Source organism: Ursus americanus, chromosome 12, assembly GCF_024610735.1.
Source record: "Ursus americanus isolate L20-20 chromosome 12, mUrsAme1.1.p, whole genome shotgun sequence".
Classification (NCBI taxonomy): Eukaryota; Metazoa; Chordata; class Mammalia; order Carnivora; family Ursidae; genus Ursus; species Ursus americanus.
In genome coordinates, this window is record NC_142138.1 from 55,978,374 (window position 1) to 55,993,963 (window position 15,590).

Consider the following 15,590-nt stretch of genomic DNA (forward strand, 5'->3'; position numbering starts at 1 on the left):
TGCCATGGATATAGAAGCTTCTTGAATTCCTTTGGGCATATTAATTAATTACAGTTTTATGATTAATCCCCCTAATCAAAAGAAAAAATGCATTTGTTTCCTGTTTTTTATCCCTTGTGAAACTCAATGGTTATGTTTAAGTTTTCAAAATAATTGAGAAACTTGAACCACTTAACAATGTTTTAAGAGTTGTGGAATTTTCATATTGTTGGCATAGGACTGAGGAAATGGAAATAAAAGTCTGTGTTGTCCTAAATTTTCCTCAATTCAGTTTGACTCATCTACTTGGCTAAATGGGATAATGTATATAAATTAAGCCTACCTAAAATGTGGTTTATGGATTGCTGTATGTCCATGAGTTGTTTGTTACCTACCATAACAAGATAAGGAACTTGTTCCAGAATGTAAATCAATTAAGTTACTAAACATAGTCATAGTTAACTGACATTATTTCCTAGCAAAGTTTTCAAGTGAAAGAAGTAGTACATTGATTAGCATTTTGGCAAATGTTACTTATCCTATCACAGGTAATAGCCTGCCGATCAACACCGGTCTTTGGACCACACTTTGAGAAGATTGGTAGAAATCACTTAGCACAGTGCCTGGCAGACAAGACATTGAAGAAATGTTGAGTCTGACACATATTTTTCTTGGAATGAAATTTGAAGACTACCATGATCATTCACAGATAGGATAATTAGTTATCTCATTAATAAAACAATAAGGGAACTTTGCTAATTTCTCACAGTGTAAGTTTTATTATTTTTCAGTTTGGCAAAATCCCATAAACTCCTTTGATTTATTCAATAGAAAACAATCATTGAAGTTGCCAATGAGACAACAGCCAAAACTGTTGTAGAGCTCTACTTGTTGCCAACCCTTGCCTGTCCTAGCTCTCTTCATGAGAGCCCCCTATCCTGGGGTTTCGTGCCACCTGATGCTAACTAATATTCTGAAATCTACAAACCACTGTGTATTTTGATAGTGAGATGGATAGTGAGTTATATATCAATATCTGTCTTCCATGGTAAGTCCCCCCAGAGTTTGGAAATAATCTCTCCATCTCTGCTCACTGATGAAATACAAAACTTTTTTGCAATGCTATTGAGCAGGTGCTAGCTCCCGAAAATATACTGTGGCATAACCAGGCACTGGTCAGCCTTCTTCTGTAGGCACCTAGAGTTCCATGGTGCTCTTCCTGAACACTTTTTTCTCCTGAGGACAAAGCCTACCCAAACCCCAGCTCACTGTCTATTGCCAGTTCACCACTGGTTCCAACTAGCTACAGATTCCAGAGGTCACGTTATAGCCCTCTCCCTCAGTTTCATTCCAGGCCATCTCAGAATGACCTACTTTCTAAATGGAGCCCTTACCATCTTTGCACTGTACACCCAGAATAGCATGTAATCCTTCCCTGTAGAGATTATCTTCTCTCAGACTTCTACCACTCAGTTCACATTAGACTGGTTAGGCTACACTCTAGTTTAACTTGGTTAGAGTCCCTGTGACCTTTCTCAGTCATTACAGCTCTTTTCCCTCATGGGACCTACCTGCTCATCTTTCCCATGGAAAGATAAGACGCCATGTTGGTGCAGGGCACTGCTTGGGACAGTGTCATAGAGCCTGCTCCAACCTTGCAAATCTTCAGTTCGTAAGCTCTAACTTGCCCAATTCCTGTGATAAGGAGAGCCAAACACACATGAGTTATGTTAGTGCAAATAACTCCTTTAGTTTGTCACTTATTCACTTTTAATTTTCCAAATTCTTATGGTAACATTTCTCCTTTGTATTTAACAATTGTGTTGGAATGAGTAGGTCAGATTAGTTGCTTTCTTGCCATTTCCAATGAGTTCGCCTTGTCAGACTTGGGTCATTTCAATAGATCTGACCTAAATATCTTGTTACTTTTTCTCTGCTCAATCCAATTTACACACTACTGCCATATTAACTTTCTTAATTTGCTGCATGAATCCTCATATGTGTGCTGAAGAACCTACAGTGGCTCCCTATGGCATAACAGATGGAGTCCAAGAACCATTGCCTGATGATTAAGCTACATCATTAAGTCAGCCACTGATTCCTACACTCTAGGCTAATTCGGTTATTTAGTCACATGCCCTTGATTATTGTGTTCAGTTTTGCTCATATTGTTATATGTCTTCTCCTTTTCTACTGATTCAATTTTTATACACCCTCCAAAGCTCAGTTCAGATGTTCTCCCTTTAGGACAACCTTTCTTGATTGTATTGACCAAATGTGATCTTTCCCTTTTTGAAACTCCTATTTTATTTACTGTAATTTTCTTTTATTTATTATTATACTTACCTCCTCTCTTTTAGGTATTATCTCTTTGAGGACAGTGTTGCCCCTTCATGCATCAGTGTTCACTCAGAGTGGCTAACACAATATCTTTCATGTGGAAGACAATAAATAGATAGTAAACGAATTAATTATTGATTATTATATACTAAGGAAGAACCAAGAAAGTAATTATTAAGATGGTCACTTAATGAAGCAGGTTTGTGAAAGTCTGAACTAAGGCAAGGAGTGAAATGGGGCCACTCTTGATGAACAGAACCTAATTCTTATGATGCTGAACAACAGGCTTTAACATCCCCCTTTTTAAATAAAAAGTATTTATTTACAGATACCTTTCAGAAGCCTTTAATATATGTATGCAAATAATGATATTTGGACTGAAGAAAATTAGAAATACCTGTTTTATGTCTGAATCTTCAGCAAATCTATGCTTAAGACAGTTGACCTAATAATTTATTCCCATTGTGGTCAACTTTATCACCATTAAAATTTATATTTCATAGTTTGAAGAAACATGAAGAATATTTACATAATGCAAGTGGAAAAAGTAGGATAAAAATTGTATATATAGTTTAATTGTGATTGTTTTTTTAAAGTATGCGTAAGACAAGATTTGAGGGAAAGATAGAAACACCTCCAAAATGTTAATGATTAGTGTGGTGGCATAATGATGGGTCCTTTTTTCTCTGTTTCAGTATTTTACGTATTCTAAGTTTCCTTTAGTGGATATACAAGACTTTACTGTGTTTAAAAAATGGATTGAAAAGGGAAGAAAAAATACCTGATTGGTCCAATGACTTGGAATGGCAGAGAATGGTGTCCCTCAGGGAGGAGGGGCTTTAAATCTAGTTTTATTTTTTGTTTTGTTTTTTTTTTTTCTTTAAATCTAGTTTTCATTAAATTAGTCATGGAGACATCTCAATAAGTAATTTGTATCTCACTGATTGTCATTCATATGCATAAAAAATATTTTGACATACGTTTGGTTTTTGTGAGACAGTTGGGAAATACTGACTTCTCCCAAAAAATGGAGTTTATACTACTGGATGCTGTAGAAAAATATGGATTAAATTCAGAAACAATTTTGCACAACTATCTAGAATAATTTGAAGTAGAGTAGATAAGTAAAATCGTTCCTGTCTAGAGAATTACACTCCATGACTTGAGAATATAAGGAAGCCTAACTCCAACCCATGCTAAGGAAACATACTTCACTTTGTTGAGGTCCAGCTTTCAAATGTGCTCTTTTATAGGTTTGGGATTACGTGGTTATTGATGATGAATCATAGAAAAAATGAACAGCTAAAGAGTCAGTGCACCTTTTTAGAAAAGGGAAAGGAAATTAGGTCCCACTTAGGATTGTCATTTTTATTTATGTTAACTTTCTCTTTTTCTTTCAAAGGCTCGTATTCACACGAGAGTTATTGAGAGCTAAAAAGTACATGTAAGAATGATCAAATACAACAGAAGTGAGTGCTGAATTTTATGGCAAGAATAAGGCAGCTTTTTAATATATGAAAATAGTGTTTCTGCATACGATCAGCAATTCTAATTGTGGTGCTTGACATTCAGTGTTAATCCACCAGCTCTAAAGCTTATTAAAAATGGCAGCAGACATATTGGCAGCATAAAGGCAGGTCAGAAATTGTCGAAAACAATGAGAGCTTTATGATCAGCCATGAAACTGTGGTTATTTTAGAAATCTGACTTGTGCATGGAATCCACAGGTGTAGAATCAATAGTCCACAAAGAGTGCCCACAATTGCCCACAATCCCAGCAGTACATTTCAAAGATCCCAAGTGAATCTTCATTTGTTGTTTTTGCCTTTGTTCTCTTTTTCGTCCAGATCTGAGGAGCCTCTCCCCTCTACCCGGTGGAATTAGCAATAGAATTCACAATAAAGAATAAATGTCAGCTTTTCCTCTAAAAAAAGGGGCACACGTTAAAGAGACTATAAAGATAGAGACCTGCAATCACTTTGTCATTAGTGAAGGTGTTTTTTTGCAAATATCCTTGAGGAAAGGTGTAAGGCCATGGGACTTATTGATGTTTTCACTTCTCTGTCTAGATTCACCTAAGAGCCACCCCCAAACTAATTCCTTAATTATCCAGATGCTCCTGGGAAAATGAGAATAGTCAGTGGTGTAGAAGTGTCTGAAGGCATAAGGAGGATTATCTAATTTGGTATGGCAATTTTCTTCTCCTACTTGCTAAGTGAATGTGACCTGAGGACTTCAGGCATGTTTCTAAGTTATAACCCTAAGCTTCATGGCATGTCCATTGTGACAAGAGAGTCATTTCATTCCTGCCACCAATGGTGAGCTAACTTAGTAATGCCTACACCTTCTGCTGAAGAAATAGGAACCATCCAAGGGAAAATTAGTAAACTAAAGCTGACAGTACCGTGTCACAAGTACCCATTAATGAACACCATGGAGGATTGCATGCTCCTCATTCATTGTCTTTCTGTAATTTATATCTGATTTCCCACAGATTATGCAGCAGTACTGTATGAACATTTGTTGTAGCTACACATTTTGAGAACAAATAGGATTTTATAATAAATAGGTGGAAGTAAGAAGAGAGAAATGAATTGTAAATTCACTTCCTCAGGGTGAATATTTCAACAGAGTAAGTGCCTTTGTAAATATGCTGGCTTTTGTCTGCGGATAGTGGTTTTCTTTGTACAGAGAAACTTACAGATTAGTATTAATTCCTGGTTATTGATGTGATTCATTGTGACATCCATAATCTCTCTTATTCCAATTCCAGAGATTTTGCCGAGAAAAGTGGAAATCTCATCATCCAAATTTATGCAAAATATTAATAGACTTTTCAGGCCAAGAAAGATTTGGGGTAATCGAATAACACTAAACAATGTATCCTTCGCACATATGTAACCATGATACTTACACATTTATAAAAACTTTTGAAATCTGTACAATTACTTACAGCTGCATTTGTTTGTCTGTGGCATGTGGGAAATTCATTCCTCTTACACCTGTAGATTTTTTATTGCTACAAAGGAGCAAGAGGTGTATTCATTTATAAAGGAAGAATAAATTCTACCACCTGTGGAAACTGAAGTCCAACAAATGGTGCATAGTGTGTGTGTTGCTTTACCTAAAGTATTATAATAATTATTTACCATCTTTTAAAATATCCCCTCAAATTAAAAAAGGTAGAAGTAATATACTACTAAAAATATTTGGCTTAAGGTACGACCAGTTCATCTTTACTTCCTCAATCAGGTGCGGCATCGAATACTTAAGTTTCATGGTCCTTGGTTAATTACTACACGTTCTTTGGAGAATTAGTGCCTCAAAGATTTTCCACTGTGTGATATCCCTGCCAGAAATATAGTTCAACTCATTGAAGTTGGGAAGAGTGATGGTAGAACAAAAAGATGAAGATGTATATTTGAGACACATCTTGAAGACCTTGAATGTGAAGCAGGGAATTTACTTTTACTTTACTCTCCAGGTAGCAGGGGAAGGGTTAGGAGCAGAGAATTAAAGTTCACCAGATGCTTTGTTTGAATTCTGGCTTTACTATTAATTTGGCTCGATGATCTGCAGTACTCTCACCTATAAAATGGGAGCAATACTCCTCTTAGGTTGTGCTGAGGAAGATAAATAATATAAGGTAATATAAGGCAAGCTTTGAAAACTGCCTAGAACTCAGGAAGACCTTGATAAATGATAGCGATCACTAATGAGAAGCCATGAGGAGGATTCTGAGCATTGAAGTAACATGATTAAACCTGGTTTAATCATTTAGGAAATGATTCTGGTGATCATTGGTTAAAAATATATATATATGCCATTCTGGTGAGTGATGTTTATAGTTGAAGAGGCTATAAATGTGGGGGGCTGGGGGTTTAAGGGACATCTCTATACCTACTTCTCAATTTTGTTGTAAACTTAAACTTCTCCAAAAAAATAAAATCTTTAAAGTCAATTAGGGCATTTCAAGATAGCAGAAGAAAGAGTTTCAAGGATGTAAAGTTCTGAGGAAAAATGGTGTAAGATGACTCCAGAGAATTGTCACTTAACTTGTCACACTTGCAGTTGTCCTTGCAAGGGATTGAGGAATGAGTTGGGGGTGAACAAAAGGAAACGAGTATGAAATGTTGTTTCAAGAAGTTTGGTAGTGAATGGAAGTCAAGAAATGTTTATATTCTGAGGAGGTTTGGTTTATTTATTTTATGGGAAGTTTATACATTCAATCTCATTGGATTAATTGTTTTGAAGTGTCTTTTGAATCAGAGTTCAATGATTTTCCTTGTATTGTTTTCTCTCCCTTATTTCTCAGATACATCGTAGATGAAAGCCAAGATAAGTTTTGTTTAATGCAGGTATACACGCAAGAGACCTCACGTTGTCTCTCCTGTTGACCCCAGTGATTATTTCAAAGTCTCTCCATTCCTCCAACTTCCTCTTCCTTCTCTTCATTCCCATCAGGCAATCTACTTCTCTGAGAAAACACAAGCCATCAGAGATGCCGGTTCATTCCACTTTCCACCATCAAATCTAAAAACTTACATGCCTTTGGGTCTCCTGGTTATTCCATTCCCCTTTTCACAAGGGAGCAGGCCAACCCCTACACCTGCTGTGCTGGATTTCTCACCTCCCTCCTTCTCAAGAACCTGTGCCATGAATCATTTCCTTACCTCACATGTAGGCAAGTTCTCATTGATCCCTTCATATCGGTCATCAAGCAAGCTCAGGTCTCAACCAAACTTTTTGAAAGCCCCCCCCCTTTACTCCTATATCCCTCTAGCTCCCTTTATAGAGAGGTTAATGTTAATTCCACAGTTTCGTAAACTTTGGCCTACTTTTCACACATAACACCAATCCTTGCCTTCTGCCTTTGCTTAAAATGTCCATGCTTAGAATATTCTTTCCTGCCCTCAACTTCTCTACCCCTTCAAGCTCCTTTATAGTCTTTTCAGTCTTAAATATCACATCTTCAGAAGAGTCTTTTCTCAACCCTAGCTTCAAAGCTTTTCTTTATTATACCTATTAAACTTCTAGTCACTTCTTGTTCTTTCCTAAGAGGGTGTAAATTTCACAAAGGAGGGGTAATATGTCCTGTTTGTTCTTATATAATGAATACTGCATATGGCCTGGCATAGAGTAAGCATTCAGAAAAATTTTGTTGAATATTCATTGCAGATTCTCATTAATAGATTCCTTAGTACATATATTATAATGTAATTTATCAAAAGAATAGATTTAGATTCCATTGATTTTTACATTAATTGATTTTTATACATTCGTTTGAGAAGCAAAGCAAGGAATATTTTCATATGAAGTCATTTTTCTCACTAAGCACAATTATAATTTCAAATATGTTTCCACTGAAAAAGTGTTGACCTCAACATATGATGTAACCACCCTTAATATTTCTGTATTTACTTTAACAAGCATTATCTCTTTGCCATATGTATTTAATTTTTCAGTTTGTGTATTTAATCCTCCTATGCCACTAATAACTTAGCTAACCAGACACATAATGCCTATGTATACACATATTGAGATAGAGAACAGAATCATTACAATCCGCAAAAGTTTCCTCATGATTTGACACTCACTCATGGCTTGAGAGCCAAGGATTCTGCCTTTATGCCAAGATATTTAGGAGAGCAGCTCATCTAGAACAGCCAAGCAAAATGCCGGGGGGGGGGCGGGGGGGGGAGAGTATGGTGACAGAAGGGCTCCCTAAACTGACAGCTAAAAGACCAGGGTCCTGATCCTAACATGGTCCTTGATTGACTGTATGATCCCGGATAAGTAATTTGACCCCCTTGATCTGCTTCATTTGCAGTATTAGTGTAAGTGATTTACACTTAACTTTTAATTGAGAGTAAATTTATCTCAAAAGTGTACTGTGCATATAAGCCTATATTTCTTAAGCATTGAAATGGTACTTAGAAGGTAGGCATAGTGCTTGCCGAAAACAGCTTATCTTCTTCATATGGACCCAAACCAAAACAGTCTAAAATTAAATAAGACATGCTGTTGTACTTGAGATGATTAAGTGCCTAATGAACAGAAGAGACCATCAGTGCTATAAAGTTTAGAGAAAAGTAGAACTCATTACATGGTAAGACCTCTTCTCTGTCAATACAATAACAATGAGATTGAGTTTAAAGCATCTAATTATGTGCTTGCATGTAGAATATACTCATGAATATGTGTTGAATAAATAAATGAAAGACTACATGGGCGAATCAATGAATCAGAGTGCTTAAAATATTGATTACACCTGCAGAAATATATCTGTTTTATATGTATATGTATGTCTGTGTGCGTATACATATACATACACAATGTATTGGTATGCATGTGTATGGGTCTTTCTCATAAATACAAAAATAGAATTTCACATAGGAAGAAAATAATTTTTTTGAGAAATATTGCTGACTTAATTTATTAACTACTTGAAATATATTAGAATTTTTATATTATACCCTACACCAAAATATGTTCCAAGTGATTTAAAGATTAAATAATGCCATAAATAAAAGAAAATATATGTGAATATTTATATTTTGTGCAGTGAGAATACATTTTCTAAATTGTATCTAAAACCAAAGATAAACACCATAAAGGAAAATACTGACAGACATGACCACATTAAAATTTAAACGGCACTATATCAAAAACTTTCATGAGAAATATGCAAATGAAAAACTTGGGGCATTTTGCAATGGATTTGACAGAGGTAATAGTCTTAATATAAAGAACTCTTTCAACTAAATAATTAATAAGAAAAAGACTTGCAACCTAAAGATGTTTTTAAGTAAAGGCAAAGGACATAAACATGTGAAAAGCTGTTCTACTTCATCAGTTCTTAAAAATTCAGATAAAAACAAAATGTTTTGTGTTGACAAGGGTGTGAAGAAATGGTCACTCACATTCCCTGCTAGTGGGAGTATAATTGTGATCTTTTTGGCAAATAATTTAGCAATACCATAAGTATTAACAGATTTTAAAATGTGTGTACCCATTGATCCAGCAATTCCACCTTTAGAAATGTAACTGAAAGAAATAATCAGAAGTGTAGGCAAAGATAAATGTACAAACATAGTCACGTAGGATTTATTTATAATGAGGAAAAATCAAAAATGGCTACCGTAAGCATTTTGGCCAAGGCAGATGAAAAAAGATGTGCAGAAATTTTTACAATTGTGTGTTTAAAGCAGCTTGGTAATGTGCATCAAGAATTATATTTGTTAAATATTTATACTCTTTGACATATTGATTCATTTTCTAGAAATTCCTCCTAAAGAAATGATTGGAAACACAGATAAAGCTAAATTTCTGAAGATATTGCAACATTAGAGCAATTTATAACCCATTGCTGGATTATAAGCATTGGGTAAGCACATGGTAGGGTCCTAAAGTAGAAAAGTATGTGGCCATTATACATGTTATTTACAAAATGTTTTCAATATCTTGGAAATCTGCATATATCAAATGCTAAAGTGAGAGAAGAGACTGTGTTTCAAGGTTCAAACCAGCACTTCCCCACTGTCTACTATGACTTCTCTAGGCTTCAATTTTTTAATTTATAAAAGGGGACATACTTGTGCATTCCTTACAGGGATGCCATGAGGATTAAACGAAATAATGAGCATAAAGTACTTACCACAATGCACGTACCGCTCAATAAAAACTATTATTTTTTTTTAATGGGGCACACGATTTCCATAAAAGGACAGTTGCAACTGTCTGAATATACAGTGAAAGCAATTTACTGCAGCATTAATAGTAGTTATCTTGGAATGTTGCAATTATGTGATTTTTTTCTTCTTTCATAATTTTTTCTACTTTCATAATTTTTAAAGGATATTGGATTTGTGTTTTGTTTCATTTCGTTTCCAAATGGTAGAGAGCAAACAAAGGATTCTGAAAAGAAAATGTAAATCAGGCAGGCAGCAGCGGCAGCCTCCACCAGGACGTGGGCCACCAGGACAGAGCTACTGTCAGCCAGCACCATCTGCCACGCAGCGAGTAGTCAGAGTCCTGGCTGACGACGTGGAGCCTGGTGGCCAGAGCAGTGGTTCTGCAGTTGTGATGTGTGTCTGAGTCAACTGTGGAGCCTGAGGACAGCGGAAATGCCAGGGCCCCACCTCCAGAGATTTTAATTTGGTAGGACTGAGGTGGGATCCAAGCGCTTGAATTTTTAATAACTATTCCACCTGTGATTCTCACTCACACCAAAATTTGAGAACCCTTGGGCTAGAGCATGGTGCTAATAAGGCCAAAGTTCCAGACAGCATCCCCAAAGGACTTCTGTAGTTAGCTGCTCGTGTGCCTGCGGGCTGCACGCCCATTTGTTGCCATATGTCTAACCAAGGCTGGGCCAATTGGGAACATGAATGGAAAGGAGCAAATTATCTCCTCCCTTCTCTCTCCACGCCACTCCACACTCTCTTAAAGAAATCACCCTGAACATATGCCCTATAACTGGAGAGTCAGTAATAGTACCTTTGCTAGACAGTCAGAGGGCATATTTTAAGAAGAAATGAGACCTTGACTGCTGTATATGGTGGTCAAGGAAGATTAGATGAAGCAGGTGATCTGAAAAAGTCCCAGTTTAATGGGGTCATGTTTAAGAGGGCAGGATAATTTTGCTTCTCCAACAGAGTTATAAAGATTAGTGAGAATTCATAGTTGTTTAGTGTTCATTTGGAATCCCTCAGCATTTTCCTTATGTTTTCTCGGTATCATTTATTTATCCACTATTTTGTAACATTACCTGAAAACGTAATGTGCTATGGGCCTGAGTTCATCCGAAGTTCAGGGTGTTCCAACACATAAAATGAAGCTGACCCCATGGGAGTCAGAAGGTTTTTCATCCAGAATAGTATCAACCTAAGTGCACCCAGTAAGTGAAATCTTTGCAACACTCAGACATCTGATTTTTACTTGCCCTTTTGCAAAATCCATTCATGTTTGCTTTTGAAAATAACTTTTAATTAAAATCATCCTGTGGATTTTACACTGTGTTCAGTTTTCAGCGTCAGGAAGCAGTTATATAATTTACATTAGAATTTGTTGGGACGTGCAGGGAGAATCATTTGCACTCTCGCCTTTTTAAAATGGAGCCCAGTGGAGTGAACTGTGTCATTTTGATTTTCCTGTAGATCTCACTCAACCTTGTTTCTTTACCTCTGGTTCCCTTTAGATGTGATTATTTTAAGCTTCTTTGCCTGTACCTTTGGTCCATTCTTTTGGTTCATTCATTGTGGATGTGGATAGCTCCATCTTTACTTTGCTTCATATTAGTAGATGCTTTTGCTTCTATAATGGAGTAAATAATCCAGTTTCTTCCATGGAATGGAAACATCAAAAAACCTTGCTATTTGTCACTAGTTTTCCTGTGTCGTAACGAAGATGCATCTGATGGCATTGGGCTTATGCCATTGAAACCGGAAGGGAGCAGTGGGTTTGTGGTATAAGGACAAAGAGAACAGTCCTCAATATCTACCCTACTTAGCTTCCCCCCCTTCTTTGAATTACAATTACGGGAGCACTGTATTCATCTTTAAAATGGAGATGGAAATATGGATTTTGCAGGTTTGTTTGTAAATTAAATAATAATTTTTATAAAGAACAGGCAGGCATTTAATGAATTGTATCTATTATTATGAATACACTTAAAGTAGATAGGAATGTATAAAGTGTATAGATGACACAAAGCAGAAAAAACTAGCTAATATAAGAGATAACAATTGAGATTCTAACTTGTATCAACAAGTATTACATTTAACAAGTATAAAGATACAGTATTCAGGGGGCGCCTGGGTGGCACAGCGGTTAAGCGTCTGCCTTCGGCTCAGGGCGTGATCCCGGCGTTATGGGATCGAGCCCCGCATCAGGCTCCTGTGCTATGAGCCTGCTTCTTCCTCTCCCACTCCCCCTGCTTGTGTTCCCTCTCTCGCTGGCTGTCTCTATCTCTGTCGAATAAATAAATAAAATCTTAAAAAAAAAAAAAAGATACAGTATTCAGTTTTGGTCCCCAAAGTGAGTTACTAGTTGTCTAATTCAGAAGATTCTTTAACATCTTTGTTCTACTATACTTTACTGCAGTATTTTCCCCTGTCAACCACTTTCAACCTCTCAGAATTTCCTACTGTCTTGACTCATTCTCCTTATTTTCTTCTTACCCCTTTGGCTCATCCATCTCTGACTCATTTATGTTCTTATCTGCCTCAGTTCATCCTCTCAATGGTGCCATTACCTAGGTTTCATTTTAAACCTTCTGATCTTTCCATTTGATATAATTTGCTTCCATGGATTTGACTATTAATGCAATGGTGAGCACCAGATTCACCTTTCCAATTGCTAAGTATCACCCAATAATCCTATACCAACATTCTAAAAGAAAACCCATTGAATTTTCATAAAACTTCTGTCTTCAGTGAATTGGCCATTGTGGTGAATGGTATCATTATTTATTCAGACATACAAACAGAAATCTAGACTCTTCAAATCTACTTACTGCCCCTACTACTCACTCAACAAACCAACTCCTGTGATTTTATTTCTTTAATATGACTTGCCTGTGTTTCTTCCTTGATCATTCCCCTCCTGTCTCTTCCATAATTTATGCCTGTCATGATTCCTACCTGGATTTCTAGTGGACACTTCACTAGACTCCCCCAGCTGTCAAAGTTGAGTGTAGATTGAATTTTGAGGTAGAGACACCTCTATTTTTGAGGTTAGATACACCTATATTTGCCAGTTCCATCTCTTATGGGCAAATTATTCAACTCATTGTAGATGGTTATGAAATAGGAATAACAATGTGCATATCATCAGGTTGTTGACACATTACATTTGGAAACGTATGTGATAGGCAGGAACCTCAGTAGAATGTATCTACTGTTATTATCCTTCCATGCAAATTTGACTGTGCCACTTTCCCTTTAATGATGCCCAATAACTTTAAAGATAAAATTCAGTCTCATCTGCTTAGTTGACCAGTTCTCTGATGGCCTGGCCCAGCCCTAGACTCTTCTTTCATCATTGCCTATCTTACACCCTTCACACTGCCTATTCCATTTCTAAGCTATGTCCTGGACTCATAGCCATCTTAGGTTTCTCTCCCTCCCTCTGTCTGTCCTTATACACACTCCTCCTGCACTTGGAAGACACTCTTCCCTGGTGACTGTGCTCTCTCTCATCAGAGCTCATAGATCACTTGACTTATAAAGATTTCTTTGGCCTAGTCTAGGTGACCATCCATTCTGGTTTATCAAAGTAGTTTTAGTTTATAGCTATTGTCTCCCTTTGATTAATATTAGCGCCACCTTTTATTCTCAGGGCATTAGATTATACATTATATGGTCACCCTACCTAAACTTCCCTTGTTCCCAGGCCAAACTAAGCGTGCCCTGTTTTCTGTTTCCACAGACTTCTGCACTCCCTTCTGCATTAGATTTATCACATTGTTTCATAAAGTATCATTATTTTATAAATTTTCACTTAGCTTTCTGCCACTGGGACATGAGAGCATGAATTTCATCTCATTTGTTTTCACATCATTTAATCCTAGCTCAGTGCCTGGGAAACACAAAGCGTTGTATGCTTCCTCACTCCACTACCTATGAAACACTAAATAAGGAAAGATGCTTCAGCAGCATATGTAAAAATTAATGAGAAATAAGCTGAGTCTCTATTGTGTTTGAAACACCAGTGGGACAGGTGTGGACACCACAGAGAATGATATTCATTGACCGTGTCACCCTTCCTGTCCCTGCCTTGTTTTGTGCTATAGAACCCACTTCTCCATTCAGGTCCCTCTCCTGCACTTACCCTTTGCCACCTGCCATTAAACTCTGCATTAAAGACATATAAATGCTAATTAGTTTTTGTTTTGTTTTGTTTTCAGTCACTGACCAGGCCTCCAAACGTTATTCACCCTGTCCCACTGAGTAATTATAATAACAGCTAGCATTTATTGAGAGCTTACCATATGCTAGGTCACCCTAAGCACATTTTATATACTGTATCATTTAATGGCACAAGGGGTAAATGTGAATATCCTTGTGCTATATGGGCCATTCTGAACTGATGGTTCCCTCTCCAAGCACCTCTGGACGTCTCCCCCCCTCCTTTTTTTTTTTAAGATTTTATTTATTTATCGGACAGAGAGAGAGAGTGAACACAAGGAGGGGGAGCAGCAGAGGAAGAAGGAGAAGCAAGCTCCCTACTGAGCAGGGAGCCCTATGCAGGGCTTAACCCCAGGACCCTGGGATCATGTCCTGAGCCAAAGGCAGACGCTTAACCAGTTGAGCCACCCAGGCGCCCCTGGACTTTTTCCTTGACTCACATCCTTAATTGATCTGTCTCTGTCCATCTCCATTAAGGGTAGAAGACAAACATTGTCTTCCTGATCTTGTGCTGTGAACCAAACCATTTCACTTCTGGAAGGGATCCTATGCCAGCATCTTATCCAGACTCTAGAGGACAAGTTTTAGGAATAGCTGCTCCAACATAAGCAACATAACCAAATGCAATCCATGCACATTGTTGAGATATGGTGCAACAAACTAACTGTGAAAGACATTTTTTAATTTCAAGAGGAAATTTGAATACTATCATGTGATGTGAGATATTAGGGAATTATTGTTAATTTCATTAGGTGAGTTAATGTCATTGCAGTTATGTGTATAAAAAAAGAAGTTCTTATCAGATAGGGATACATTCTGCAGATTTAAAAATGAAATAACCTGATGTGTGTGATATGCTCTGAAACAGTGTAGCAAAAATTATAAAAATTAAAAAGCTAAAAACAACAAAAAAAGATAAGATGAGGATGCCTGTGGTAGATGACACAAGATGAGAATACTATTGATGATTGCTGCGGTTGAATGATGGGAAGAGGGTGGTTCACTATATTACTTGTCTACTTTAGCGTGGGTTTGAAAATCTCTTAAACATTTAACAAGGAGTACATGGGTGGTTCAGTTGGTTAAGCGTCTGCTTTTGGCTCAGGTCATGATCCCAGGGTCCTGGGATCGAGCCCCACATCAGGCTCCCTGCTCAGTGGTGAGTCTGCCTCTCCCTCTAACCCTCCCCCCTCTCGTGCTTTCTCTCACTCTCAAATAAATAAATAAAATCTTAAAAAAAAAAAAAAAAGACATTTAACAAATGACAGTTTCTGGCACCCGACTTCAGTTGTGCCAAATCAAGATCACTGGGGGTAAAGCCCTGGAATCTGCATTCTTAGAAAGCTCTCCAGGTAAATCTTA

General features: G+C 37.1%; 1 protein-coding gene across 2 annotated transcripts in view; it reads left to right on the top strand.

Moving 5' to 3' along the window:
• The window catches only part of NTNG1 (netrin G1), a 311,481-nt gene that overhangs the window by 130,874 nt on the left and 165,017 nt on the right, over positions 1-15,590 (top strand). The gene's annotated exons all lie outside the window — the stretch shown is intronic.